Source organism: Crinia signifera, chromosome 2 (assembly GCF_055691185.1).
Source record: "Crinia signifera chromosome 2, ASM5569118v1, whole genome shotgun sequence".
NCBI lineage: Eukaryota > Metazoa > Chordata > Amphibia > Anura > Myobatrachidae > Crinia > Crinia signifera.
In genome coordinates this window covers 390,507,708-390,527,054 of record NC_139218.1, presented here as the reverse complement: position 1 = coordinate 390,527,054, position 19,347 = coordinate 390,507,708, and the positions used below count along the sequence as shown (strand labels likewise).

Genomic DNA, 19,347 nt, shown 5'->3' with positions numbered 1-19,347 from the left:
ATGATAATTGAGTTGTAGTCGGACTAAGTGAGGGGTAACCTGGGGAGCAGGTAATTTGTAATAAGAGGCCGAAAGATCATCCGGGCCCGGAGTCTTATGCAGGGGTAACGATTTGATAATGTTTTCGGTACTCTTTACCTAGAACGGCGCCCGTCGCGGGCATCGCGGGTACATTTATGGCTACCCGCGACGCGACCGACGCGATGCCCGCGATTTTCCCATTGAAAACCATGTTAAAACTGAAAAATCGCGTCGGTCGCGTCGCGGGTAGCCATAAATGTACCCGCGATGCCCGCGACGCGATGCCCGCGATTTCCCATAGGGAACAATGTTAAAAGGCAGATTGACCGCGATTTTACCGTTAAATGCCTCAATGCCCGCGATTTTGACATAGGAAACAATGTTAAATGGGCCACAGAGCCCAAATAGTCCCCCTGAATTCTTAAATGGCCCCCAAAATTTTTAACGCCACCCCACGATCAACGTGAACCCGAAGCGTGGCGAGCGCAGCGAGCCCGCGAGGGGCGGCGGTACGCGTCCTACGACCTTTTCATGCCCTACTATCCACGTCGGCGTGGAGTTGAGAATAGAATAGTGTGGCGAGCGTAGCGAGCCACCGAGCCCGAAGCGTGGCGAGCGCAGCGAGCCCCGCGAGGGGACGCGGATACCTTCACAGGTAAACGCGTCCCCTCGCGGGCTTCACAGGTGTCCGTGGCCACGTGGACACCTGTGAAGCCCGCGAGGGGACGCGTATAACTGTGAAGGTATCCGCGTCCCCTCGCGGGGCTCGCTGCGCTCGCCACGCTTCGGGCTCGGTGGCTCGCTGCGCTCGCCACACTATTCTATTCTCAACTCCACGCCGACGTGGATAGTAGGGCATGAAAAGGTCGTAGGACGCGTACCGCCGCCCCTCGCGGGCTCGCTGCGCTCGCCACGCTTCGGGTTCACGTTGATCGTGGGGTGGCGTTAAAATTTTTGGGGGCCATTTAATAATTCAGGGGGACTATTAGGGCTCTGTGGCCCATTTAACATTGTTTCCTATGTAAAAATCGCGGGCATTGAGGCATTTAACGCTAAAATCGCGGTCAATCTGCCTTTTTAACATTGTTCCCTATGGGAAAATCGCGGTAATCGCGGGTACCCGATTTTGATGTACCCGCGATTTACCCGCGATTACCGCGATTGCCGCGATTTTACCCGCGATCCCGCGATTTCAATCGTGGGCGCCGTTCTAGGTAAAGAGTACCATGTTTTCAACTTCACCCTCAGTGACGGGTGACAAAAAATTCCCTATGTTCGGTAGAAAGCTGGGGTAATTGGGCTTGTTGTAGGAAGTGTGAAATATTAATAGGATGTGTTGGGGGGGCTTGGTATAGGGATTCAAAATAAGACAAGAAGGCCGTGGTAATCTGGTCTTGGTCACCGGTGTCCGTTTTTATTGAAGTGATAGGTTTATGGCCCATGGCCGCTTTAACCAGATTTGCCAGCAATTTACCCGGGCGGTTGCCCCACCTAAAATATTTATTTTTCCTAAATTGAAGGTTCGTGTTAGCCCGTTCCGTCACTATGACATCATAGGCTGCTTTAGGGTCCTTATATAAGGAGCGGGTCAGGTCAGAGGGAGAGGCCAACAATCAGGAGTAGGTAGAGGAGACATCTGCGGAGGCCTGGGTGAGCCTGAGTTGATACTTTTTCTTTTGGGAGGAGACATAGGCTAAAATGTGTCCTCTAAGGACTGGCTTGGAGGCCTGCCAAAATAGATTAATATCCTCGCTATGGATACTATTGTCAGTGACATAGTTAAGTAATGTTTGTGTCAAGTGAGTTTTAAAATCTAGGGAATTATTAAGATGGTCCGGAAAGCGCCAGTTAAAGGATTGTTTAATAGAAGTATCCAAGCTCAGTTTCAAAATAATAGGGGCATGGTCGGATATGAGGATGTCTGAAATGTCCTCAACTCTTTGAAGTGAGGAGTCCTCAAGAAGCCAATAATCTAGCCTAGAAAAAGAGCAGGTAAAATTGTCTTCTTAATTGAAAATCTATGTACTAATGTGTTGAATAAAACCATTTTTAAACACTGTGTAAATTCTGATAGGTGAATAGTTTATAGGGCGCACAGCTATCCCTCTTTGTTCTATTTCTGGTGCCTGTAGTAACAGCGAGGCACAATAGATAGTGCTGCCCCGTCATTAGCGCAGCAAAAGGCCACACCTCTCTATTAAATTCATGTATGTGGCATAATGTGTAATGGGCATTAAGGTGTGTGGCATAATGTGTAGAGGACAGTAAGATGTGTGGCATACTGTGTAAGGGGCATTATGGTGTGTGGCAGATTGTGTAATGGGCATTGCAGTGTGTAGCATAATGTGTATAGGGCATTACGATGTGCGGCATATTGTGTAATAGGCATTGTGGTGTGTGGCATAATATGTAATGAACATTACGGTGTGTGCCATTATGTGTAAGGGACATTACAGTGTGTAGCATATTGTGAAATGACCATTCCTGTGTGTGGCATTTTGTGTAATGGGCATTACCCCTTGAAGCAAGGCCACACATACTTTTCTGAAATGTGCGCATTCCTTATTTTTAAAATGCCTATTAATGGGGCACATTTTTATTGTTGACACTGGGAGCCATATTGCCTAGAAACAGCCCTGTTTGTTTATTTGTTTACCAAAATGCTATAGGGGGGGGGGGCGGAAACTTTTTTGGCTTGGGGGAGCAAATTTTATAACTACGCCACTGACATGCACACCTGATAAGCATAGGATGAGGCCCAGTTTAAAACATCTCAGAGCACCTAGAAGTATCAAGTCCTCTCTTGCTGAGCGGAGAACCTTGTATTTACTCTGCAAAAGTTTGGGGCATGTGTGTAAATGCTGCAAAGCAAAAAAAAATTTAAAAATAGAAGTGTTAATCGTTTCTCTTGATCAATGAATATAATGCAAAGTGACTAAAGAAAAGAGAAATCTAAATCAAAGGCAGTATGTGTGACTGCCCTTTGTCTTAAAAAACAACAACAATTCTTCTTGGTAGATTTGCACAAAGTCAGGGATGTTGAAGGAATGTAGGGCTGGAATCAGAGTTAATCGAAAAGGATTTTTTCTTCTCTAATGGACAAAAACATGCTGCACTGCAGTTGGGGCAGATGTAACATGTGCAGAGAGAATTAGATTTAAATTATTTTGTTTCTGTGCAGGGTAAATGCAGACACCCAAATAATAAAAAATAACTGCACACTTTCCATATTCCCCACCTGCAGTAACACATGGTTTTGTCCTTTAGTGAAAAAGAAAAATTGCAATCAACTCGGAATAAGGCTCATAGTCCAGTGTATTATGAACCAATCATACCAAACCGGTGATAATATCATTTTCATATGCAGGTTGAAACAGTAATTAACTGAAACAGCTGTGTAGGTTTAACACTGTGTGAGGAACAGCCAAACTCTGCTAGAAAGGTGCGGCTGTGGAAGACCGTTTAATGTCACAGGCTATAAGCCATGGCTAGACAGAGCACAGCAACAAGACACAAGTTAGTTGTACTGCATCAGCAAGGTCTCTCCCAGGCAAAGATTTCAAAGCAGACTGAGGTCTTAAGATGGGCTGTCCAAGCTCTTCTAAAGAAATGTAAAGCAACTGGAAACTCTAGTTGCATTATGTTTTCCTCTCCCCCTCCCGCCCTAAATTCCCCTTTCAATCTGTTTTTACACTTATTCGACACCAATTATCTTTTATTCATCTGATTAAAAATAACAAGATGAAAACATTAATAATAAACAAGACAATTCTTCTAACCCAATAAAAAACAACCAGTTATGCCAGGAGCTCAATTATAGATCTCATTTATTGAAGTTTGTATTGGACAGAACGACATTTATATAGGAACTGAGTAATACATTATATATCTTGTTGAAATAAATCCTTTGTATGTTCAACAGTTTTAATATTAATGTATACAATCGACATCTACACATAATCTTTGCTTGATTTTCAAACCCATAGACATATTCAATACAATTTAAGATGAATAAGAAAAATTGAAAAATGTTTGCAATACATATTGTTGCTAATGATATTTCATATTGTAATGTTTATCTTTTGCAATAAAAACAATAAAAAAAATAGCAACTGAAAACTCTGAGGAATGCAGATGCAGTGGTCGGCCAAAGAAACACATCATGGTACCAAAAGGGAGTTTTCTATTGTATCCTCAATGCCCATTTTTAAAAATGGATCTGTAGCGGGACAAAGTTACTTGCACTTGGCAGGAAAAGACGCCTGCCCGCAGTTTGTATCTAAGTCTTGTTATGTATGTGACGTGCTGTTTGTTTATCTACAATGGTGTGATCACCAAAGACTTGAGCCATCCGAAAAGCAGCAGTCGCACTGGGAACATGCAAGCGGCCTCTATCTGGTGTGTGTGCGCTGATGCGCGACAAGGCTAAATCTCCTGTTAAAACATTTGCTGCATTCCAAGCACTTAAGCGGCTTTTCGTCAGTGTGAGTCTTCTGATGACCGAGGAGAGCAGATCTGCTAATGTAAGATCTGTCGCATTCCATTCATGGATACGATCTCTCCCCGATGTGAGTGCGCTGATGTAAAGCGAGACGATAATGGTCTCTAAAACTTTTCCCGCACTCCAGGCATGGATACGGCCTCTCCCCGGTGTGGATGCGCTGATGCTTCTCCAGGCTACATTTCTGGGCAAAACATTTATCGCATTCCGAGCATTTAAATGGCTTCTCGCCAGTGTGAGTTCGCTGATGTATGATGAGAACAGATTTACCGCGAAAACACCTTCCACACTCAGTGCAAGAAAATGGCCTCTCCCCGGTGTGTGACCTCTCATGTGACAGGAGATGTGATCTCTGATGAAAGGATTTCCCACAGAAAGAGCAGTGAAACTGGTTGTCCTCGTTGTGACATCGCTGGTGGGCGGTAAGAGCCAGTTTGGAGATGAAACACCCACCGCAGACCGAGCACCTATACAGATTACTGGCGCTATGCGTTTGCTGATGATTAGGGAAACATTGCTGACACTCCGAGCACTGATGCGTCTTCTCAGGATAGTGTGAGGAGGCGTGCGGACCTGTTGGGGACAAAAGTACTGAGATAAACCCTCTGTACATCAGCGGATGGGTCGCGTCGTCATGTGTGACACATTCTGTGCAGTTATACATATGTACATCAGCTTATAAGCATCAAATGTATATAAATAGAAATACAGTGATGTCGGCGATGCTGTGCCAGCGGAGGAGAGAACATCCCACTTGGCGCAATGAAAGTGCCCAGAGGACCACCGACAATGGCACAACTTGAACTTCTTGCACACCAAAGCTATTATTGCAGCATCGCCAAACTCTATATTGTGTACATAGAACATTTAAAGGCCAGGAGTCCTTCAGCTTGGAGTGGCCCCTCCCACCCCACCCCACCCCCCCCTCCCCCCCCTCCCCCTCCCCCGGCCTGTTTTTAACTAGTATTTGTCTCCAGCATCCACAGACTGCACACTGAGAGGCACTGACCGGAAGTCCTACAGATTTATACAATTTTTCAGTTTTAGAGATAAGTTTGGGGCACGGGGCTGATTTGGGGTTGCACAGTATAAGACTTCATTTGTCAGATCTTGCAGCCATGGCTGGGATCGCAATACAATACATTGTATGCTAAAAGGACTGCATTTGGTGTATCATATGCGATCCTGCTGCCCGAGAACTGCCAGTTGTGTTGGGCGGGATCAGAAGCAATGAGCCCAAATTTTTTTATGGTAAGACAAAGAGCCGATACCATGCAGAAAATGGGCGTGTCCTAGCTCCCGCAAGGCCACGTCCCATTTTTTAAATGGGTTGTGGCCTAGCTGGGACTAGGCTATGCCCCACTTTTTGTGTTCACGCCTTCGTAATGACATTTTCTAAAAGCATGACCTTGTGTCAAACCTCAGATTGTAGGCTGGGGGTGAGAGAAAGGCAGTTCTTCAAAAGTAGCTGGAGTCTGCCTGTCAGGCACAGAGCCCTCACAGCATAGGTAGTCATCTGTGAAGTTAGAGTCAGATTGATGCTGCTTTAGTCCAAAAAAAGGCAATGTGTAGTGTAACATTAGTCACCAACAATAGTTGTGCATATGGGGGTACCCACAGGAAACCACTAGCAACAGAATCCTCCTATTTACATAGGGCCTGAGCGACTACTGCCGAGTACCGCAATAGCTCCCCAACTTACTTAATGCAAGTGAAAAGCAAAGTTATAGAGCAGAAAAAGTATCAAACCGTGAGTGAAGCTTGTGTACAAAACAGAGCTTGTCCAGCGGGACGCTGCTGACAGCTCATCACACGGCACACAGGGTGCAAACACTGACATATAGACGCAGGACTAGACTGGGACATAGGCTCTACTAAGTCTATGGGATGTTAGAGCGGTTCGTAAAGAATCAGCCGAAGCCCCATAGGGATCCCCTGAGAGTTACTGCATCCCCAGAAAAATAAAGACAGACTTTTATCTTTTCACTGCAAATTGCTGAGGGGGACCATAGGCTCCAGGGGAGGGGCCTATGGGATTGTGAAGGAATCCCTAAAGGACCGCCTGAACTACTATGTGGAATCCCCCTGAGGCGACACTGGAGTGAAATCCCCGAAGACATCCGGGAACCCCACATCTGAGGGGAATCTAAGGATCTTTCCTTCCCCCCCACCTTCCCAGACACTATGCTGTTTTGATACTTTTTCTGCTGTATAAAATTGCATTAAGTAAACGAACCTGCAACGTGCTCATTATGATTATTTCCTTCTTTGCACACACGATTATTGACATTTTACACATTATCTAACACTCCGCGCGCACACTGGTAGCGTACAGGCCCGTCTATCTACTGCCATTGAACCAAAAGGGTCAGGCTAAGCAGTGCCAGGCCGCAAACTAACCAACAAAAGGCTTGAGCAGTGTAACTACCTTATCTGTAACTAGACGGCTCCAATAACCCCATCAGAGGCAGGTATGAGCAAAACAGTGTGACCTGACCTTAATAGAGGAGAGGCACACAGGGGCAGCAATCCCAACTCTCTAGAAGTGCCGCAGAAGCAGAAGGTTCTGTGTGAGACAGGGGATGGGAAACCTGCGGTGGAAAGGAGCCACAAGGCCGGTGGAGAGGCTAACGGGGAAAACCCACCTCCCCCTGCTGACCGATATCCCCCATGGAGTGAAGAATACGAACTTTCCGAGCATCTCAATACGCACAATCCACAGCATACTGTAGTAGGGAACTCTCTAACATACTGTACAGAACTTGTGCTGTCTCTCTAGTGCTGTATCTCTTAGTTTAACCAGTGTAGGGTAATGAGACGCACGTACAGCAGTGCCCTTACACAGATCTAGCCTATGGCATTTTTTTAACCCGAGTCTGCCTACAGGATGTACAGTACTTCAACCATACTGTAGACTCGCTCCTTATCCCGATAACATGTTATAAATAGCGTTATGAGAAGCAGGTCTATGCAATAGTATTTTCAGAGAAAAATGTCTAACATACTGAACAGTACAGGAAAGTAGTTCTTGAGCTATAGTGCATTTCAATGGAGACTTCACGCGCAATGTGGATTATTTCACTATAGCATTTCATTAAGCATCTGACTCATGATCAGCGTCGGTTTTAAAAAGCGGCATCTGGTGGATGATCGCTGGTATTGCACTCATCCGGTAACGCCAAACACCATGCTGTGCGGCTTATTGCGCCACTGTGCGTCTAGGTGCGCTGCAATATGTTGTCGGGACAAGCACCATAGGTAGCACAGATTAGGGTTGCTCCGTCTGTACCTGGTTCTCTGCAACTACCGGACCATTGGAGGAAAGAACCCTGTCTTCTTCAGTTTATACTGGTCCCACAATTTTCGAATGGCAGCCCAGAATACAATGGTTTATTATTCCGGTTTCCAAATGTACAAATGGACAGTGCAACATGCGCACCTGATAAGTACAAAATAAGGCCCAGTACCATCTCAGAGCATCTGGAAGAATGAAGTCCTCTTGCCGAATGGAGAACAATGTATGGGCAGATGTGTAAATGCTACAAAGCAAGAAATCATTCAAAAATAGAAGTGTTAATAGTTTATTTTTATCAATGAATAAAAAGCAAAGTGAATGAACAGAAGATAAATCTAAATCAAAACCAATATTTGGTGTGACCGTACTTGGTCTTCAAGCATCATTTCTTCTAGGTAGACTTGCACAAAGTCAGGGATGTTGAAGGAGTGTAGGGCCTAATTCAGAGTCGATCAAAGAAATTATTTCCTCTAATGGACACAACGATGCTGCAGTGCAGGTGGGGCAAATGTAACACGTGCAGAGATAGATTTGGATGATCTATTTGGTTTCTGTGCAGTGCAAATATAAAACTCTCTGCACACGTTACATTTTGGACCACCTGCAGCGCAACATGGTTTTGCCCATTAGAGAAAAAAAATTGGCATCAACTCTGAATCCGGCCCATAGTCCAGTGTATGATGAACCAATCATACCAAACAGGTGATGCTGATCATCATTTTCATATGTAGATTGAAACACTGTCATTAACTGAAACAGAAACAGCTGTGTAGGTTTAACACTGGGTGAGGAACAGTCACAGGTTATAAGCCATGGTTTACAATGGCTGCCAGGCCACGCCGCCCATGGCCGCTTTAACCAGATTTGCCAGCAATTTACCCGGGCGGTTGCCCCACCTAAAATATTTATTTTTCCTAAAATTGAAGGTTCATGTTAGCCCGTTCCGTCACTATGACATCATAGGCTGCTTTAGCGTCCTTATATAAGGAGCGGGTCAGGTCAGAAGGAGAGGCCAACAATCGGGAGTAGGTAGAGGAGACCTCTGCGGAGGCCTGGGTGAGCCTGAGTTGATACTTTTTCTTTTGGGAGGAGACATAGGCTAAAATGTGTCCTCTAAGGACTGGCTTGGAGGCCTGCCAAAATAGATTAATATCCTCGCTATGGATACTATTGTCAGTGACATAGTTAAGGAATGTTCGTGTCAAGTGAGTTTTAAAATCTAGGGAATTATTAAGATGGTCCGGAAAGCGCCAGTTAAAGGACTGTTTAATAGAAGTATCCAAGCTCAGTTTCAAAATAATAGGGGCATGGTCAGATATGAGGATGTCTGAAATGGCCTCAACTCTTTGAAGTGAGGAGTCCTCAAGAAGCCAATAATCTAGCCTAGAAAAAGAGCAGGTAAAATTGTCTTCTTAATTGAAAATCTATGTACTAATGTGTTGAATAAAACCATTTTTAAACACTGTGTAAATTCTGATAGGTGAATAGTATATAGGGCGCTCAGCTATCCCTCTTTGTTCTATTTCTGGTGCCTGTAGTAACAGCGAGGCACAATAGATAGTGCTGCCCCGTCATTAGCACAGCAAAAGGCCACACCTCTCTATTAAATACATGTATGTGGCATAATGTGTAATGGGCATTACAGTGTGTGGCATAATGTGTAAGGGACAGTAAGATGTGTGGCATACTGTGTAAGGGGCATTATGGTGTGTGGCAGATTGTGTAATGGGTATTGCAGTGTGTAGCATAATGTGTATAGGGCATTACGATGTGCGGCATATTGTGTAATAGGCATTGTGGTGTGTGGCATAATGTATAATGAACATTATGGTGTGTGCCATTATGTGTAAGGGACATTACAGTGTGTAACATATTGTGAAATGACCATTCCTGTGTGTGGCATTTTATTACCCCTTGAAGCAAGGCCACACATACTTTTCTAAAATGTGCGCATTCCTTATTTTTAAAATGCCTATTAATGGGGCACATTTTTATTGTTGACACTGGGAGCCATATTGACTAGAAACAGCCCTGTTTGTTTACCAAAATGCTATAGGGGGGCGGAAACTTTTTTGGCTTGGGGGAGCAAATTTTATAGCTACGCCACTGACATGCACACCTGATAAGCATAGGATGAGGCCCAGTTTAAAACATCTCAGAGCACCTAGAAGTATCAAGTCCTCTCTTGCTGAGCGGAGAACCTTGTATTTACTCTGCAAAAGTTTGGGGCATGTGTGTAAATGCTGCAAAGCAAAAAAAAAACATTTAAAAATAGAAGTGTTAATCGTTTCTCTTGATCTATGAATATAATGCAAAGTGACTAAAGAAAAGAGAAATCTAAATCAAAGGCAGTATGTGTGACTGCCCTTTGTCTTAAAAAAACAACTACAATTCTTCTTGGTAGATTTGCACAAAGTCAGGGATGTTGAAGGAATGTAGGGCCGGAATCAGAGTTGATCGAAAAGGATTTTTTTTTTCTCTAATGGACAAAACCATGCTGCACTGCAGTTGGGGCAGATGTAACATGTGCAGAGAGAATTAGATTTAAATTATTTTGTTTCTGTGCAGGGTAAATACAGACACCCAAATAATAAAAAATAACTGCACACTTTCCATATTCCCCACCTGCAGTACCACATGGTTTTTCTCCTTTAGTGAAAAAGAAAAATTGCAATCAACTCGGAATAAGGCATAGTCCAGTGTATGATGAACCAGTCATACCAAACAGGTGATAATATAATTTTCATATGCAGGTTGAAACATTCATTAACTGAAACAGCTGTGTAGGTTTAACACTGTGAGGAACAGCCAAACTCTGCTAGAAAGGTGCGGCTGTGGAAGACCATGGCCCTTATTCTGATTGATGCGTACTTTTCCGCATACTTTCGGATCGCGTCTTTACGGCGTCTGCGCATGCGTGGAGAACGCTACGCGCATGTGCCACGTCTTGACTCCGTACCTGTTCGGCCAAATCCCGTACAAAACTGGTCACCGCAATCATTCGGGAAATATGGGCGTATTATGGGCGTCATGCGGAATGACACATGGGCGTAGTTTCAAAGTGGGCAAAACGGGGCGGAAACATGGGCGGACACGGGGGAGTACACTTATGTTGGGGGGCGTACATTCGGATAGCACTCCGAATGCACGCGAACAAAAAGGGAAGAAATGTGCGGTGTCCAAAAGGCCACTATTGCTTTGCGGACACCACTCGTTCCTGCGGGAGGCGAACGGACCGCCTAATGACTACAAGCATTAACACCTGAACCCAATAAAATCGACTCCTTTACTCATTAATCACTAATAGGACGCTTGTCAGTGCTTTAATTGAAACCATTGCACTTCAATTGCTGTAAGGGTTAATGTGTGCAATGCATGTGTTAGGCATGCTTGTAAGGATATATTGGAATCTAATTGATTCCAATTCCAAATAAGCAGTTTTTTATGAGGATAGGTAATTGAATAAGTGGGTCATGTGATGTATTGCAGAATTGACATAATAGTGGGTTGTTTGGCGTAAATACTCCGCTTACGTGCGGTAGCACCGCTTGGCTCCCATTTGGATGCGGTATTCCCGAGCACACTCTGTAATACTCTGTTATACCGTGCAGAATTTGACTGTTTCCCCCGCACACGCATGGTTTGTATGTCGTCCGTAAACACGCCCTGTTCTTAAAGAGTGAGTCCGTCCGAATGCGGAGGACCCGTGGGCGTTTCTACGGACGATGGCCGCACGCGGCAGAACACCGTGGCGTGCGGACCGCTCCGTAAGAATGCGGGAATATCCGCACCGATCAGAATAAGGGCCCATGTCACAGGCTATAAGCCATGGCTAGACAGAGCACAGCAACAAGACACAAGTTAGTTGTACTGCATCAGCAAGGTCTCTCCCAGGCAAAGATTTCAAAGCAGACTGAGGTCTTAAGATGGGCTGTGCAAGCTCTTCTAAAGAAACATAAAGCAACTGGAAACTCTAGTTGCTTTATGTTTTCCTCTCCCCCTCCCGCCCTAAATTCCCCTTTCAATCTGTTTTTACACTTATTCGACACCAATTATCTTTTATTCATCTGATTAAAAATAACAAGATGAAAACATTAATAATAAACAAGACAATTCTTCTAACCCAATAAAAAACAACCAGTTATGCCAGGAGCTCAATTATAGATCTCATTTATTGAAGTTTGTATTGAACAGAACGACATTTATATAGGAACTGAGTAATACATTATATATCTTGTTGAAATAAATCCTTTGTATGTTCAACTGTTTTAATATTAATGTATACAATCGACATCTACACATAATCTTTGTTTGATTTTCAAACCCATAGACATATTCAATAAAATTTATGATGAATAAGAAAAATTGAAAAATGTTTGCAATATATATTGTTGCTAATGATATTTCATATTGTAATGTTTATCTTTTGCAATAAAAACAATAAAAAAAATAGCAACTGAAAACTCTGAGGAACGCAGACGCAGTGGTCGGCCAAAGAAACACATCATGGTTCCAAAAGGGAGTTTTCTATTGTATCCTCAATGCCCATTTTTAAAAATGGATCTGTAGCGGGACAAAGTTACTTGCATTTGGCAGGAAAAGACGCCTGCCCGCAGTTTGTATCTAAAGGTGGCCATACACAGGCAGATTTATCTTCAGATCTGGCTGGTTGGAGCAAAAACATGGTTATGGATGAGAGCAAATGACAGTTGACCACTTGCTTGGAAATACTGGGAAACTGACAAACTGTCACTCATCCATAACCATGTTTTTTTTCCAACCAGCCAGATCTGAAGATAAATCTTACTAGTGTATGGGCACCTTAAGTCTTGTTATGTATGTGACGTGCTGTTTGTTCATCTACAATGTTGTGAAGACTTGAGCCATCCGAAAAGCAGCAGTCGCACTGGGAACATGCAAGCGGCCTCTATCTGGTGTGTGTGCGCTGATGCGCGACAAGGCTAAATCTCCTGTTAAAACATTTGCTGCATTCCAAGCACTTAAGCAGCTTTTCGTCAGTGTGAGTCTGCAGATGACTGACGAGAGCAGATCTGCTAATGTAAGATCTGTCGCATTCCATTCATGGATACGGTCTCTCCCCGATGTGAGTGCGCTGATGTAAAGCGAGACGATAATGGTCTCTAAAACTTTTTCCGCACTCCAGGCATGGATACGGCCTCTCCCCGGTGTGGATGCGCTGATGCTTCTCCAGGCTACATTTCTGGGCAAAACATTTATCGCATTCCGAGCATTTAAATGGCTTCTCGCCAGTGTGAGTTCGCTGATGTATGATGAGAACAGATTTACCGCGAAAACACCTTCCACACTCCGTGCAAGAAAATGGCCTCTCCCCGGTGTGTGACCTCTCATGTGACAGGAGATGTGATCTCTGATGAAAGGATTTCCCACAGAAAGAGCAGTGAAACTGGTTGTCCTCGTTGTGACATAGCTGGTGGGCGGTAAGAGCCAGTTTGGAGATGAAACACCCACCGCAGACCGAGCACGTATACAGATTACTGGCGCTATGCATTTGCTGATGGGTGACGAGGGCTGAATGATTAGGGAAACATTGCTGACACTCCGAGCACTGATGCGGCATCTCAGGATAGTGTGAGGAGGCGTGCGGACCTGTTGGGGACAAAAGTACTGAGATAAACCCTCTGTACATCAGCGGATGGGTCGCATCATCATGTGTGAGACATTCTGTGCAGTTATACATATGTACATCAACTTATAAGCATCAAATGTATATAAATAGAAATACAGTGATGTCGGCGATGCTGTGCAAGCAGAGGAGAGAACATCCCACCTGGCGCAATGAAAGTGCCCACAGGACCACCGACACTGGCACAACTTGAACTTCTTGCACACCAAAGCTATTATTGCAGCATCGCCAAACTCTATATTGTGTACATAGAACATTTAAAGGCCAGGAGTCCTTCAGCTTGGAGTGGCCCCTCCCCCCCCCTCCCCCAGCCTGTTTTTAACTAGAATTGGTCTCCAGCATCCACAGACTGCACATTGAAAGGCACTGACCGGAAGTCCTACAGATTTATACAATTTTTCAGTTTTAGAGATAAGTTTGGGGCACGGGGCTGATTTGGGGTTGCACAGTATAAGACTTCATCTGTCAGATCTTGCAGCCATGGCTGGGATCGCAATACAATACATTGTATGCTAAAAGGTCTGCATTTGGTGTATCATATGCGATCCTGCTGCCCGAGAACTGCCAGTTGTGTTGGGCGGGATCAGAAGCAATGAGCCCAAATTTTTTTATGGTAAGACAAAGAGCCGATACCATGCAGAAAATGGGCGTGTCCTAGCTCCCGCAAGGCCACGTCCCATTTTTTACATGGGTTGTGGCCTAGCTGGGACTAGGCTATGCCCCATTTTTTGTGTTCACGCCTTCGTAATGACATTTTCTAAAAGCATGACCTTGTGTCAAACCTCAGATTGTAGTTGGGCTGGGGGTGAGAGAAAGGCAGTTCTTCAAAAGTAGCTGGAGTCTGCCTGTCAGGCACAGAGCCCTCACAGCATAGGTAGTCATCTGTGAAGTTAGAGTCAGATTGATGCTGCTTTAGTCCAAAAAAAGGCAATGCGTAGTGTAACATTAGTCACCAACAATAGTTGTGCATATGGGGTACCCACAGGAAACCACTAGCAACAGAATCCTCCTATTTACATAGGGCCTGAGCGACTACTGCCGAGTACCGCAATAGCTCCCCAACTTACTTAATGCAAGTGAAAAGCAAAGTTATAGAGCAGAAAAAGTATCAAACCGTGAGTGAAGCTTGTGTACAAACCGAGCTTGTCCAGCGGGACGCTGCTGACAGTTCATCACACGGCACACAGGGTGCAAACACTGACATATAGACGCAGGACTAGACTGGGACATAGGCTCTACTAAGTCTATGGGATGTTAGAGCGGTTCGTAAAGAATCAGCCGAAGCCCCATACGGATCCCCTGAGAGTTACTGCATCCCCAGAAAAATAAAGACAGACTTTTATCTTTTCACTGCAAATTGCTGAGGGGGACCATAGGCTCCAGGGGAGGGGCCTATGGGATTGTGAAGGAATCCCTAAAGGACCGCCTGAACTACTATGTGGAATCCCCCTGAGGCGACACTGGAGTGAAATCCCCGAAGACATCCGGGAACCCCACATCTGAGGGGAATCTAAGGATCTTTCCTTCCCCCCCACCTTCCCAGACACTATGCTGTTTTGATACTTTTTCTGCTGTATAAAATTGCATTAAGTAAACAAACCTGCAACGTGCTCATTATGATTATTTCCTTCTTTGCACACACGATTACTGACATTTCACACATTATCTAACCACGCACACACTGGTAGCGCACAGGCCCGTCTATCTACTGCCATTGAACCAAAAGGGTCAGGCTAAGCAGTGCCAGGCCGCAAACTAACCAACAAAAGGCTTGAGCAGTGTAACTACCTTATCTGTAACTAGACGGCTCCAATAACACCATCAGAGGCAGGTATGAGCAAAACAGTATGACCTGACCTTAATAGAGGAGAGGCACACAGGGGCAGCAATCCCAAATCTCCAGAAGTGCCGCAGAAGCAGAAGGTTCTGTGTGAGACAGGGGATGGGAAGCCTGCGGTGGGAAGGAGCCACAAGGCCGGGGGAGAGGCTAATGGGGAAAACCCACCTCCCCTGCTGACAGATATCTCCCATGGAGTGAAGAATACGAACTTTCCGAGCATCTCAATACGCACAATCCACAGCATACTGTAGTAGGGAACTCTTTAATATACTGTACAGAACTCGTGCTGTCTCTATAGTGCTGTCTCTCTGAGTTTAACCAGTGTAGGGTAATGAGACGCACGTACAGCAGTGCCCTTACACAGATCTAGCCTATGGCATTTTTTTAACCCGAGTCTGCCTACAGGATGTACAATACTTCAACCATACTGTAGACTCGCTCCTTATCCCGATAACATGTTATAAATAGTGTAATGAGAAGCCAGTCTATGCAATAGTATTTTCAGAGAAAAATGTCTAACATACTGAACAGTAAAGTAGTTCTTGAGCTATAGTGCATTTCAATGGAGACTTCACGCGCAATGTGGATTATTTCACTATAGCATTTCATTAAGCATCTGACTCATGATCAGCGTCGGTTTTAAAAAGCGGCATCTGGTGGATGATCGCTGGTATTGCACTCATCCGGTAACGCCAAACACCATGCTGTGCGGCTTATTGCGCCACTGTGCGTCTAGGTGCGCTGCGATATGTTGTCGGGAATAGCACTATAGGTAGCGCAGATTAGGGTTGCTCCGTCTGTACCTGGTTCTCTGCAACTACCGGACCATTGGAGGAAAGAACCCTGTCTTCTTCAGTTTATACTGGTCCCACAATTTTCGAATGGCAGCCCAGAATACAATGGTTTATTATTCAGGTTTCAAAATGTACAAATGGACAGTGCAACATGCGCACCTGATAAGTACAAAATAAGGCCCAGTACCATCTCAGAGCACCTGGAAGAATGAAGTCCTCTTGCCGAATGGAGAACAATGTATGGGCAGATGTGTAAATGCTACAAAGCAAGAAATCATTCAAAAATAGAAGTGTTAATAGTTTATTTTTATCAATGAATAAAAAGCAAAGTGAATGAACAGAAGATAAATCTAAATCAAAACCAATATTTGGTGTGACCGTACTTGGTCTTCAAGCATCATTTCTTCTAGGTAGACTTGCACAAAGTCAGGGATGTTGATGGAGTGTAGGGCCTAATTCAGAGTCGATCAAAGAAATTATTTCCTCTAATGGACACAACGATGCTGCAGTGCAGGTGGGGCAAATGTAACACGTGCAGAGATAGATTTGGATGATCTATTTGGTTTCTGTGCAGTGCAAATATAAAACTCTCTGCACACGTTACATTTTGGACCACCTGCAGCGCAACATGGTTTTGCCCATTAGAGAAAAAAAATTGGCATCAACTCTGAATCCGGCCCATAGTCCAGTGTATGATGAACCAATCATACCAAACAGGTGATGCTGATCATCATTTTCATATGTAGATTGAAACACTGTCATTAACTGAAACAGAAACAGCTGTGTAGGTTTAACACTGGGTGAGGAACAGTCACAGGTTATAAGCCATGGCTAGACAGAGCACAGCAACAAGACACAAGGTAGTTGTACTGCATCAGCAAGGTCTCTCCCAGTCAAAGATTTCAGAGCAGACTGAGGTCTTAAGATGGGCTGTGCAAGCTCTTCTAAAGTAGCATAAAGCAATTGGAAACTCTGAGGAAACGCAGATGCAGTGGTCGGCCAAAGAAACACATCATGCTTCCAAAGGGAGATTTCTATTGTATCCACAATGCGCATTTTACAATGGATCTGTAGTGGGACAGAGTTCCTTGTATTTGGCAGGAAAAGACGTCTGCCCGCAGTTCTTATCCAAACCTAGTCGTGTATGTGACGTGCTGTTTTTTCATCTTTTTATGTCGCCAAACACCTGAACCATCAGAAAAGCTCACACTGGGAACACGCAAGCGGCCTCTATCTGGTGTGAGTGCGCCTATGTGTGACAAGACTGGATCTCTTTGTAAAACATTTGCAGCATTCCGAGCACTTAAATGGCTTCTCGCCAGTGTGAGTCTTCTGATGCTTGATGAGAGCAGCTCTCGATATGTAAGATCTGCCGCACTCCATGCATTGGTACAGCCTCTCCCCGGTGTGAGTGCGCTGATGTAAGATGAGACGATAATGGTCCATAAAACATTTCCCGCACTCCAGGCATGGAAACGGCCTCACCCCGGTGTGGATGCGCTGATGCTTCTCCAGGTTGACTTTCTGGGCAAACCATTTGCCGCATTCTGAGCATTTATACGGCTTCTCACCAGTGTGAACCCGCTGATGTGTGATGAGAGCAGATCTGCTGATAAAACACCTCCCACACTCCGTGCAAGAAAATGGCTTCTTCCTGGTGTGATACCTCTTATGTGACAGGAGATCTGAGTTCTGATGAAAGGATTTCCCACAGTAAGAGCAGTGAAAAGGTTTGTCCTCGGTGTGACATCGCTGTTGGGTGCTAAGAGCCAGTTTGGAGATGAATCGCAACCTGCAGACCGAGCACCTATACAGATTACTGGCGCTATGCAGCTGCTGATGGGTGACGAGGGCTGAATGATTAGGGAAACATTGCTGACACTCCGAGCACTGATGCGTCATCTCAGGATAGTGTGAGGAGGCGTGCGGACCTGTTGGGGACAAAAGCACTGAGATAAACCCTCTGGATATCAGCGGATGGGTCGCAGCATCATGTGTGAGACATTCTGTGTAGTTATACATATGTACATCAGCTTATAGGCATCAAATGTATAGAAATAGAGTTATGTCGGCGATGCTGTGCCAGCGGAGGATAGAACATCCCAGCTGCCGCAGTCAAAGTGCCCACAGGACCACCGACACTGGCACAGCTTGAACAAACCTATTATTGCAGCATCACCAAACTCTATACTGTGTACATAGAACTTTTAAAGGCCAGGAGTCCTTCAGCTTGGAGTGGAATCCTCCCCCCCTCTCCCCACTTGTGTCATATGGTATGTGTTTTACGTCTGATCTGAGTGCTGGTCCCTATGTGCACATAACATTTTCTTTTTATCCCGTGGCTCTCACTTTATGGATCACACTTCACATAAGGGGCAGTAGGTAAGTTACTGACCTTGGAACTGGTCCTTATAGTCACATAGAGGTTTCTTTGGGGATATATGTCTCCTCATCTATTACACAGAATGCTCAAACTGAAAGTCAGCTGACCTGAACACTGGTCCCTATGTTCACGTAGCAGTATCTATCAGGTGTGGATTCTCCCAGAATCAAGATGCAAGAGATAGCACTTTTCTCCAAAGATATTTAATCCAGCAATCCAAAACAGAATAAAACTGATAAAAATAGGAGCTTTAGCAGGTATGACCAATAAACAACAATCTTATACTTCTCGCCCAGGATGAGCTGGAATTGAGAGGTGTACCCTGATGTTAGAGGGTGGATATTGGTCACTCCTGGGTCCAACGTCCTTCTACACCAGGCAAGGCCAACCTGTGGCTCTCCAGATGTTGTGAAACTACAAATCTCATCATGCCTTGCCACAGTTTTGCTATAAGGTATTGTTAAAACTGTGGCAAGGCATGCTGGGATTTGTAGTATTACAACATCTGGAGAGCCACATGTTGGCCAGGCCTGTTCTACACTAACGCATTTCTGACGTTATTGTTCTTCCTCAGGGTGTCCATACTGAAGTTTTACAAAATATCTAACACTCCGCACACACTGGCAGCGTATAAGCCCATCTATCTACTGCCACTGAACCAAAAGGGTCAGGCTAAGCAGTGCCAGGCTCCAAACTGACCAACATAAGGCAAGCGCAGTGTATCTACCTTATCTGTAACTAAACGGCTCCAATAACCCCATCAGAGGGGGGTATGAGCAAAACAGTGTTGTCACAATCCTGCCTGAACTCTGTGAGTTTGTCCTGTCATATCTGCTTGTCAGCCTTGT

At 44.8% G+C, this 19,347-nt stretch overlaps 1 pseudogene; it reads right to left on the bottom strand.

Annotated features, from left to right (window-relative positions):
* Window positions 1–3,849: 3,849 nt before the first annotated feature.
* Window positions 3,850–18,965, bottom strand: LOC146058219 (uncharacterized; annotated as a pseudogene).
* Between the last annotated feature and the right edge of the window lie 382 nt (window positions 18,966–19,347).